Raw genomic sequence first — 13,188 nt, 5'->3', positions numbered from 1 at the left:
GTGTGTGTGGTCTGCAATGTGGAAGCCCCATGAGCCCCCATATGGAAACAGTGAGAACAGAGCCACCGCCCATTGCTAGTCACAACAGCAGTTTCACGGCCCTGAAAGTGCCTGGCCTGGAGGCTGAGTAGGAGGAGCATGTGGACCCTGTGATTGTGTACTGAGGTCCTCAAGGTGCTGTAGCACATCCCACAAGTTTCTGTGGAGCCCCCTATGGAACAGACCCTGGACCTAACCTCAAGTGACAGGATCATGTCTGTGCATGCCCCCGGGGGGGGCAACACCATCCCCTGAGGTGGTTCCACCTGAAGGTAGTGCTGGACCAGTAGATGAGGAGGCCCCAGTGTGGGTCCCACATGTGATGTGGCCTGGTAACATGGCCAGATGAGGTGGGAGAGGTGGTTCTGCTGGTAACCATTGCCTAAACATGCTATTGTGTCACTGTTAAAGAACATATGTGGGTAGTAATAGTTCACACCATCCCAGAACATGTCCAACAGCATGCATAGATATCCCCAATAACACAGAATGATAGATGTGCAGCAATCACATAGCAAACATACCACATGCATATATGGATCCATAGTGGCCCTGACAATGGCATGCAGGTGAAGTAGTCCATAACAGGCCAGCAATGATAGTGTCTCCACAGGGAACATGCCTACAAACACATAGCACAAAGTGTGGTACAATACAATATATGTCCCAATGGTAGGTAAGCTGTAGCAATACCTATTGAGTTGTGTGAACAGTTTGTTGTCACTGATATGGTGGTGGGGAGACAGAGATATGTATTAAAAACTATGGTAACCTTGCTGTATGAATTGCTCAGACCTGTTTCCATCTTTATTTCTTTCAGGCAAGATGTCCCACACCCGGGTACCAGTGTATTCAGCGGCAGAAAATGAGGTAATTCTTAACCACCTGATATATCAGGCTAAACAGTCCATGAGCAGCAGGAGCAGACTGCCCTGTGGAATGATCTAGTCCACAGGGTCAATGATGTTGGCCTGCATAACCGCAGTTAGAGCAGGTCCAGCATCATTGTAGTGACCTGCTTTGGAATGCCCATTGGTATGCTGCTGCAGTCTGGGGGGATCAACTCACAACAGGGGTGGATCATGCCATCCATCCCACCTGACACATGTTGAGGAGCTCCTCGCCAGCCTCGTGGCACCTGCCCTGCCGCACACGCAACAACTGGCAGAGACCATTGTGGAGGTGGGTTCTACCCACACACCAGCTGAGGACCATGTAGGTAAGACCACAGGGCACATTAGTAGACCACTGTTGCGTATGCATCCACATCTGTACAGGTAGATCATTCATATGTGAGATGTCATATATATAGTCTGTTGCTGGGTAGTAATAATAAACAGATGTGCATAAGCTGTAGTATTGTGGATGTGTACTGTTGATGTACTGTAATGCTGAACCCACCCTGTAGCAATGCCACAGCTGTGGCCAATGACATTAGATCTCTCACACTTTTATGCAGGTCCCTCTGGTATACCACCAAGGCAGTAGCCTGTAGCTGGTGAGTATGGTTTATGTTCATGCCTGCCAATACACCGGTCATGTAATGGTTATGGTATATTCCATGCACACATCTAACACACCTACCCATAATGCATACAGTACATGTTCACATATTGTTGCTGTTAACTGCACTGCATCACAGTGGTGACCATGATGGGGTATCTGAAGGGTATGTCAGACACCTGCAAGATAACTAACATCTTGACATTGCAAAATGTGTCCACAGGGATGAACATAATGGTAGGACACATGGCCTACAGTAGGGACATGTGTGAAACATCACCCTTATACAGTGCTACAAAAGTATATATACCAGTATTACAATGGCAACTGTTACAGATCTACACTACAGCATAGCATAATACTGTGGTCCATAACCCTTAACACCTGCAATGTGGTCCCAACATGAGCACTGAGTGTGCAATATGGAACCGTAGGTTAGGGCAGAAAATATGGGGAATACATACCTTCACAAACACTGGAAGCATATGTGTGCACACACTTCAGAGAAAATATAGTGGAGGCAGCTGTTGAGGTACTGCCTGCATGCGTTTGTCATGGAAATGCACCGTTCAGCAAGTACACATCCCCAATGTCACACCACGTAGTGGTCGGCTGTCCAAGACGTTTGGCCATCAAATGTGCACACTTACCTGCAAAAGAGGCAGGCGTGGCTTGCACACATCTTACATGACATGGCATGGGCCCCATACCCAACAGGTAATACCCATGTGCTGCACATATAGCCATACCTCACCATTGCATATGCCATGGCAAACAGTGCAGACAGTCATGTATGTGGCAAGGATGTATAGGACAGGAATGATGTAAATAAACAGATGGCCACCCAAGACAAATGCTGTCACATGTAGCAAACTGGTCATGCAGGCCACCCAGTAACATCCCACAACACTGAGGGGGTAGCAGGAATGTCCAGCAAGTACGGGGTGGCTTGTGCTATCGGACTGCCAGTCTGCAACCCTCCCACCTAGAAAAACAAAGAAAAAAAATCTATGAAACAAAAAATCCACTCAAACTGCCTTCATCGGCAGTCCGGATGCATAGAAAAAGGTACCCAGCAACCTCTGCTGTAGGATACATAGAATCTGTGCGGTTGACAACCCCACAGAACAGAGGAGCTCTGGACTGCTTCCTTGTAGACAGGGCCAATGAGGAGTGAGCTGAGAGCTCAGGGCCAATGAGGAGTGAGCTCTCTCTCAGCAATTTCACTGTGCGGGCGTCGCTGGCTGGATTCTGTTAGTCGCTGCTGCCTGGGTGTCGTACAGATGGATTCTGTAGCTTCGCTGGCTGGATGGGCATTGTGCAGATGGAGTTTGTTGGTCACTGCTGCCTGGATAGATTATGTGGCTTCGCTGGCTGGATTTTGTTCGTCGCTGCTGCCTCAGCGTCGTACAGATGGATTCTGTTCATGAAACAGGTAGAGGTGTGTGTGTGTGTGTGTGTGTGTGTGTGTGTGTGTGTGTGTGTGTGTGTGTGTGTGTGTGTGTGTGTGTGTGTGTGTCTGTGTGTATCTTAACCATTTTGTTTTTCTCGTCTTTAGTGTACTGATAGACTGAGTGTGTGTCACTCAGTTGGCAGTGAACTGGTATGTCGAGATCTAATTGTGAAATGTTTGTAGAAGTAGTACACAATTTCAGGTTCCCATAGTGTGATCAAGAACTATAACTCTGACTTTCAGAATCATGACAATTTAAGTGTGATTATGGGGAAATGTATTCTAGCTCCAGTCTCTGAAACTCTAATATCTTAGAGTATTCCTACTTTTCCAAGGTAATGTGATCTTTGTATATATAAGTAACACAGGTGTGGGGGTGAAGGTGTATCCTTCTAACATGAGTTGTGCATGGGGACTGCAACTTGCAAAAAACACTTTAACAGTTTGAGCTACTTTTGTTAACTTGTACTTAAAGTCTTGTACTTTTGGCACTCACACCATCAAATCTTTAACTTCTAAAAGAAAGCAGCAATTTTATGACTGTAGTTTGTTCTCAGCATTGGGATCCTGGGTCTACTAATATCTCCTTAGTTTTTATGTCTTCAAAATCATTCTGTGCCTTTTTTATGAGAAATCTCTTTTATATTTACCTACATATATTATGAGAAATCTGTTTTATATTTTCCTACATATTAAGCACTTTCTGACAATTATGTGTCTGTCCCCATAATTCATGAAAAAAAAAAAAACAATCATAAGAAACCTGTAATTACCCATTTGCTTATTCTCATACCACTGCTTTCTGTTACACACTCATTATTCCATTCATGAAGCACATTTCTTTGGCTGTGCATATGAAAAAAATGGTCCCTGCTTTGACTAATAAACCTGTACAATGAATGCAACCATTGTTATACAAAGTAAAGATCAGCAAGTTTTGTTTATTTTGCACTTATATTAATGAACAAAGTAATAATAACTTATTTAACCACAGCCGCAAGGTGTACGTGTGGGAGTGTGGTCATAAGCTAAGTCTCATGGCACAAGTTCACTGAGGGCTGTTAATTGGCCCAGAGAATTATTTATAAATATTTATGTTTTTCTCCTTCTCTGTGTTAATCCATCTTATTTACCTAACTGTACTGCTGTGGCTTTCCCTACTTTTATGTTTTTTTTTATTTGCAGCATCTTTGTGTGTTATGCTTACTGTAGCCATTTATTATGAATTAAACCACTGCTTCTTCAAATGTCTTTCTTTTTTTTCTCGTACTTGGAATACTGCAGTTTGCAAATCCTGGATGAAGCAGTTTAAAAGACTTATTTATGGTCAATACTTGTCATATACAGTGGATAAATATAATTTAATATTCCACTGGCAAGATTAAGAAAGGCTTACCACAATAGAGAAGCCTTAAATTGGAAGATTTATGCATTGCTGTAAACCTTTCCAAGTTGGAGACTGCTTCTTTTCAACTGGTTTCCTTGGCTCTGGCTAATGCTAAACAGCTGTGTACTTTCCTCTAGAAATAGCAGTGGTTCCTAATTAACCTTTGTTCTCCAAGACGATTTGATGGCATTCACCCGTTTGATGCAATGGCAGTAGTCATTATGTAGGTAATTATGGTACAGGGGTGTGTGTGTGTGAACAAATGGTGGTGGATAGAGATACGCAGGCTTGAACCCTATACCTTCGATGCAGGTAGCAAGGACTTGAATTCCCTATCCACCACCATTTCTAAAAAAAATTTGTAGATTTTTACCTCCTATTTGTTCTGTTCCTCATAAAATCTGTATTTTTTGTATCTGCATTTTTCTTTGGCTTGCAAAGTCTCTAGTGCAGTGGTGCACTGGTAGCATTGCTGCCTAACAACTACAGATTCTCTGGTTTGATTCTTGGCTGGGGTGCCTTCTGTGTGGAGTCTGCATGTCCTCCCATCTTACAAAGATGTGTCTGGAGTTTCTCCCTACTCTGCTGAAAATTGTCTTTTGTTCCAAGTCAGACTAGTTTCCTGCTGAAAATTGTCTTTTGTTCCAAGTCAGACTAGTTTCCTGGTTAAATGTTTAAAAATAACAGGCATTTGAATTTCATACTTCATATTCTTCAGAAAGTACATGGTAACACAAAACTGTTTATTCTAGCAGATGTCTAAGTTTATAACATGGATATTTGAAATTTGTCCCTATTTTTGGGACTGTATTCCCCCATTATTGGCTTTGTCCAGGTATTTTGTGCTAAGGTTGAGAGCTATCTATGGTGAGAACTGAATTCATTGAATGTTTGGGGGCTGTATCCCCCCCCCCCATTATTGGCTTTGTCCACATGTTTTTTGCTAAGAGGTTGAGAGCTATGGTGAAAACTGAATTCATTAAATGGTAGCCATTTAAGTTTGTCTTCCTCTCTTTCACAAAACAGCTGATTTGGCATAGTGGTATGTTTCTCTGATTGTTTTGCACAGGGTCCCCTGGGTTAAAGACGTGGCAGTGAAATGTATGGTGGTAACACAGCATTTTATTCTAGCAACTTTCCAACATTGTACAAGCAATGTTTAAAATGTGTCCCTGGTTTTTGGGCTTTTGTCCCCCCCCCCCCAAAAAAAAATTTTTTTCGGCCTTTTCAAGATTTCTTGTACTACAAAGTTCAGAGATACAACTGTGTGTCGAGTAGATTTTACAAAGAGCTGAGAGCTGCAGGGGAACAAAACTTTAGTGCTGCTTATTCAGTGTCTGCTTGCATTGTTAATAGCACAACAGGTAGTGTACTTGCTTTTGATGCAGAAGGTTGTGGGTTCTACTCCCACAGTAGATAGATGCATTGCTGATACTGTACTGTGTTGTAAAGTGGGTGGATGCTGCAGTCCTTTTTGGCAAAGATACCTAGAGTAGTAACCATGAACCTGTTATCAGTTTGCCATACAGTCCCTATTGCGATATTACTAGCTTATCATTTTTTAATGCATGCAACATAGGCAATTTATTCCTCAAGGGCAACAGGCACTTTATTTGTAGATGAATAAACAATGACATATAAAGTTGTTTGCTAGCAGCAATCTCTTCATTGTTACAGATTTCTTCAATGTGGAATTATTTAGATGACTTTTACACTTCAAAGATTGTGCATATTTACTGATACTGGTGGAGTGTAGAAGGTTGAGTAGACTTTTATGATGGAAATGTTCTGAATTGGGTAGTTTTGTCATTGGTGCATGCATTTTGTTTCATTGTTTACTAATGTTCAAAACAATAAATTTAAAATGCCCTCTAACAACTGTACTGTATTGTACAAGGAATACAATTTAATACCACTGGGAAGGTGTATCAAAGAGCATGTGTATGTTTTGTGTTCAAGGGGCCTATGATTTGAAAACAGCCCAAAGTTATTCTTTATCTGCACTGGCAAAATGTATTTTCTTTGAATGTGGGTTTCAATGCTGTTTCAATGCATGTGAGTTTCAAGGGCAGAGGAGTTTTAATGCTAAGTCTGTTTTCATTGTGAGACTGCATTGCTTTGTTTAGCAAATATCTATTGGGGTTTCTGCTGTAAAAATGCAAAATAAAACTTTCAAATGAAATCCAAATCATCGCAGAAGTAAAGCAGTATGCACATTAGTGTTTATGGTAAATGGGGCAAAATAACCAAGAAATGGGACACTGGAATGGTTGCAGGGGGAGGCTCCAATCGACCATGATTTTGAGAGGGGAAGGGCAGCAAACTCAGACAGCCCTGGTTGAACTATACCTCTCAGCTGTCCATATTTTTGCAGAATGAATAGATATTTGCTTCTTATTTTTGGTTTGTTCCTCATAAAATGTGTGTTTTTTCTGGCAAATCATTTAGGAATGAAGTCACTAAATGACAGACATTGAGTTTTATGTCATAACCTTCTGAAAAATGCATAATAAAGCAAGACCTGTTATTCTATCAACTGTCTTAAGTTTATACAAGAGCAATTTTTAGTAGTGTTTGTATGTTCCCCCAATATATTTGGCCTTGTCCAGATTTCCTGCATTAACAGGTTGAGAGGTATGTGCAAATATAATTGCTTTATAGAATTAGGCATATCCAAACCTCTCAACTGTCCCCGATTTTGGCTCAAAATGTTGCTCTTCCCCTAATAATCCCTCTGCAAAATGGCAATTTTGGAAGAAAACATGGAGGGTTTACAATTAATAAATAACTGTAATAATCAGTTATAGATTACTTTTATTTCAGAAATGCATGTAGATTATTTTATTTTGTCAGCTGCTCAAGTTAGCAGTACTAATATTAAAAGTGTCCCTTCTTTGACAGGTTCCCAGCTGTATTGTGTGGCTATTTTATAGTTTTGCATCACAGTTTTAGTACATTTTTCATAAAATTGTGCTTTTTTTGGCAAATTAGTGACAAATCATTAAAGACTGAAGTTAGAAAATAATGAAAGACATTTGAGTTTCAGATTTCGTACCTTTCAGAAAATTCATACTAATACAAGATTATTATCTTTCTAAGTTTATAAGAGCAATATTTAAAAATTGTCCATATTTTTGGGCCTTTGTCCCACTTCTATTTATGGCTTTGTCCAGATTTCTTGCTCTGAGGTTGAGAGGTATGTGTCAGGGCCATCACAGTCAGCCAGAGACATTTCAAATTGTGACAAACTTGTTGCACCCCACTCCCCCATGTAGTGACTCTGGATGTGTTCAAGCAAGGCAAGGAGCAGTTATGCAGTGTAAATGTGCAGACTATTTCCCTCCCATCCAAGCTAAACACAAGTACTACAGTGGCTTTTCATCTGTCATTGATTTTGCAGAATGTTCTGGTTTCTGTCATTTTTATACTGTTGATATATGCTTATTATTATTCAGAAAGTCCCTTTTGCTCTGTGTTTAAGTAGCAGTGCTTAAGACCATCAGGTAAGCTTGTCTGATATTGTAAGATGCAAGTAAGTTTTAATAAGCAGTATTGCCAACATTGAAAGCCTTTATTTTGTTGCCATACAGAGAATATTTACATAACTAGATAATGTATAAGCCTTGGGTATTAAAATGTATATGACAGTATTTGTAATAAAGGCCAGGATTAGATTATGTTAAGCTCATTACAGGCTTTACCTGCAAACTAAACAGAATGCCAGTCTATCATGCATGGTCCATATCCTGTGCAGTAATCCTTTAAGCAATATATGTTGAGCTTGTTTCTTGTTTGCTTTTCATTTTTTACTTTGATCATGTTTTCCCCATGAAACAAGTAGATAGTTGTCAGTCAGCAGGTCTTTTTTGGATAAGAAACATTTTTACAAATGAGGGTATCACAGAGATTGTTACTTTCAGCATGTTACTTGGTATTTTAATAAAGATGAATATAAATTATAATTAGAACTGGAGTGCAAGGAGAAGTGATTTAAGTGCTGCTTGTTTTTCTTACACTTGATATTGACTGGCATTCCAGTAATGTATTTAAAAAGTAATTTATTTTTTCATGCCTCACATCCTTTTTGTTTCCATCTAGATATTAAATAAGCTGTCATGCAGCCAATGGGTTGAAATATATTTTTTTTCTTCTACACTTCATTTTGTCTTGATTGGACTCCCATAATGATGGTTTGGCACCCAGGGCAGTGTATTTAATTAAAGTTTTTGTGGTTTTGAGCATAGCACCTCCCTTTTCTAGTTGGTCACACCCATTCCCATTGACCCCACCCATTCAGCTGTCTCCTGCAGCCCCCCCTTTGATTTGAAGTCACCAGCCACCACTGGTACTGGCTGGGCAGTACCCATATCAGCAATTGCCTGGACTCTGCAAGCGCATGACCTATGGGTTAGGGTAAACAGATGTGACAGTTGTACCACAGGAAACATCAACCAGGCTTCTCTACAGGTAGTGTATGCATAACAGAAGAAGTCCCCAACAGTCATATGTTGCAATGTGTTCTGGTGTACCATAACCACATTGGAAACCTACAGACAGCATTATGTAAGATACAGGTGCTGCACAACCAATGCCTCACCCCACCTCAGGCCCACCATCCTGTACTGCGCCAGTGCCAGTGTACATCTACATGTTTGCCAGTCATTAGCTGGGACTAGGCTGTTATACGTGGTGTTCAGTGCTTGGGACACTGCAAACTGACACACATGTGTAGACCATAGTTGTCAAGCATCTGCAAAAAGGTTAAAGGTGGGGAGTGTGTGTCATCATGACACACCAGTGCACTGCAGCAGGGATACTAAGGATGCTAAGAATGGCTGTATCTGCACACAGTCAGGTTTAGGAACTGTGGCAGATATAACCCTAACTCCACAGCAATAGTGACAGCAGTGTGTGAACTCCAAGGGATGTACACATAAGTAGATCTTGCAATCATGCAGAGTTGGGGGACATGTCTAGGGCAGACTGACCATATACTGGCAAATGCAGATGGCCCATGCTAGTATACCCCTGCCAGGAATAGTGACTCCTGTAATACACATAACAGTAGATGCAATAAACCATCATGATAAGGGTGTGCACACATATGTACCCCCAAAGTGTATGCATTGCGGTCAGCATCTGCACACCTAATACATTTGTTAGACACTGCATGTGAATGTACAGGACATATGTGACATATCAGGCTCATGTAATGTTAATAAATGTGGTGATGTGGTCCCATGGCATATCAAGGAAAAGTGTGTCATATCAATAAGGGTGTGTACACTCCCCATAGCCACAGTAAGGTTTGATGGTTGTCAGTGTAATAGTATTGCATTGGTCATACATGCACTGCTGATGTTGAGATCTGTAAACCAGACATCAGGCATTCACAAATGACATCTGTCCACATATCATCTCAGGTATGTGTCGCTCAAACACATAGGGGCTTTGAGCATTAGAGCAGACATAACTGACACAGTAATACACATTCAGCAATGGTTTGTACACCTGTGAGGTGTGATGCACAGTACATGGCAGGGTGCAGAACAGGTGCACAGCAATACTGTGTACATGGGAACACTGTTTCCCAGGGGAAGGGGCATCACCTACTAACACAGCCCATGCATCACACACATGTATACTGTTGCTATCATGGATTGACTATAGCTGCACTGCATGCTGTTGAGTATCATATGTTATGCATGTTGACAGATGGGTAATGGGAGGACTGTGTGTACTATCTTTGTGCAACCTCACCTGTAGGTGTGTGTGTGTGTGTGTGTGTGTGTGTGTGTGTGTGTGTGCATGTGTATGTGTGTGTGTTTGCGAGTGGGGGGTTATTTTGTCTGTAAGTGCAATCTGGTGGAGTGGAGGGGGGGTTGATGCATGTAGGATGTGTGTGTGTGTTTGTGTGTGTATCCATGTATGTGCATGTATGATTGTAGGTTTGTTCATACAGCAGTACTTCCATTTGGAATCATACAGTACATGCACATGGACTGACACATGAGACACCAGGAATACTTGTCTGATATGTAATCAAGGGACAGCTGATAGTATAATAAGGTCTGCAGCATGGAACATGCATTGGGAGGGAAACTAGACACCAGCTTAATATTGCAATCAGCAGAAAGGTGAATGACTACCCACGTATGCAGCACTACAGATGCATTGAGGAATTACTATACAACACCAGGGAGTGTATCCATATATTACTGTTGCCCACATGATAAGCTGATTGAGCAACAGATCTGGCATGTACTTAGCAATAGTTACGTTTGACACTCCAGTGTGTGACATTATGGAGTGAACGTAGTAATATGGGAACCATTCTCATGATGTCCGGACATACCCAGGGTGAACACTGGATGACAGCAGTGAGGCCATGTAAAACCTACTCCACTCAAGTCAAGGAGGTAATGGAGTAACAGGTCTTCTGTTGTGATCCCTCATAAAGGCATTTAGAGGAATGATACATTAATGAGTGGTATTAATGAGTGTATGTTACCAAGTGTGATGCAGGATGGGGAACTTATGTTAATAAATGTGGGACTGTCTGTAAACTCAGGGACAGGTAGGTATTATGGTGGTGTGTGTGTGTGTGTGTGTGTGTGTGTGTGTGTGTGTGTGTGTGTGTGTGTGTGTGTGTGTATGTATATGTGTGCACTGTTATGCAATGCTGTACAGGTCTTAAAGTGCGTTTCTTGTTTTCCCCCTCAGGTGGCGAGGTGGGTCAGGGTCCCTCCTGCATGCAATCTATGTTGGTGTCCATACAGACACTGAAGATGATGATAGGACTGTTGAGGCACAGGCGGAGTTGTCAGAGGCCAAAACTGTGCCATCGTTTGACATCCCCCTCTTAGCTACCCCAACCCCGCACACAGTTACAGTGCCTATACATACCCCATCACCAGTGGCCATAGCAGATGGACAGTTGGTGGTTGGTGGCAGTGCACAGGAGAGTGTGGTGTCTATTCCTGTGTCTGGTCACAGCAGGCATAGCTGGATGGCCGACAGGGCACCACATAGATAGATGTACCGGGGTGCTCGTGGTAGGGCTGCTGGTCATCATGCCCCTGGCAGAAGTGCCACAACTGGTACCACCAGGCACATGTTTCAGACTGTCATGGGGGAGCAGACACATATGGAACTGTACACCAGACAGGGCCTGAGGCTGCAGAGTCCTGCTCTCTCATTTGCAAATGACAACTTCCATGAACTTGCTGATGCCCTCCATGATTATACCGAGGTCATGGATAGATGGTTGGGTGAGATGGTGGGCCTCATCGACTGTGGTTTGTCCATGCTTGAACATGTGGTGGGAGTGGGGCAATGGCCGTGTGGACGTAGGCCAGCAACACCAACAGCTGGCAGTCGACATGGGCATGCTAGGACAATAGGGCACTCCCGCAGTGGCAGCACCAGCCCCAGCACTGCAGGGGGGGGCACTGTCCACACCACACCACAGCAGGCGATGTGAACATGGCCCTGGCCAGTCCCAGGAGGGACCTGGTTCCAGAGGAAATCTGTCATCATCAGGTTAGAGTAGCACATCGAGGCCTGTACCTGGATGTGTCCATGGAACCCCTGGCAGGCACAGTCCATGTGTCTGTGGCCAGAGGCAGTGGACTGCACACCCTGCCAGGTATGGTTTGCAGCTGTCCAAGAAACACCTGTATAGGGCAGCCACATGGCAGAACTGTGTGCATGCATACCCATACACTATACAAACATACCTAGGGCAACCCCATACCTACACACACCACATCACCATGCCCATTTCAACTAATTACACCCCTGACCCACACACATGGTGTCAAACGTATGGCCACCCTCGGTCTCTGGCAAACCAACAACACACTCTGTGCATATGATGATACCTGTGCCACATCCCTGTCATCCATAACATTGATGCAAGGACAGGCTAATATGGTTCTGATGCACTGCACACAGTGACTGTACTTCAGTGTACAAATGTACTGCTGTGTAACATGTCAGGAGTAATGTTTAAAGCATACATGTTAGGTAGTGTAGCTGTTCAGCCATGATGCCTTATAGCTGTTAGTAACACTGAGTGATTGTGGTCTCCATAATGTTATCCATTTGTGTTGTAGGTGTACATGTGTCAGCAGGAGGATGGTCTGCAGTCATATTCCACAACGGTATGGCATTGTGGTGACACCATGGTTGTGACATATCCTGGGTATAGTTGAACACATGTCATAGGTTTGTATAACAGTTACTGCCTGTGCCACATGGACAGGTGACCCACTGGGACATGTATAATCAGTAACCTGATGTAGATCCATCCACATACATGCACACTCTTACTTGGCAACACTGGAACTAGACCCCTACCTATGTATGTAGTGCTACTGAAGTGTGTGGCTTTCATTGCACATACCACACAGTGTTTAGGGTGAGGTGTGTTCCAGGTTACATGTTACATGCAGAACATCCCCAGACATGTACAGTATGGTAATGGGGGATGTAATGGTTGTATATGGACAATACATAGTGTGACACACCATCATATACACATTAACAGACACATAACAGGCAGACACACATCCAAGAGACCTGGGCCTATCGGTGCTAGCTAACTTGTCAGTGTGTCCAATGTGTTACAGGTAGGCTGCACACAGCACATGCATAACTGGGCTGGATTGCGGTGTCAGTTACCTGTATGGTTGATGGTGACAGTGGTCACCATACAGTGGTACATGGGATATGTACTGGGTGTACCATGGTGCAATGACAATATACACAGCACCCATATCCACAGTGGATATTGTACACACTG

Source organism: Protopterus annectens, chromosome 15.part0 (assembly GCF_019279795.1).
Source record: "Protopterus annectens isolate FY-2018-M chromosome 15.part0, PAN1.0, whole genome shotgun sequence".
NCBI classification, from domain to species: domain Eukaryota; kingdom Metazoa; phylum Chordata; order Ceratodontiformes; family Protopteridae; genus Protopterus; species Protopterus annectens.
This window is presented reverse-complemented; position numbering follows the sequence as displayed.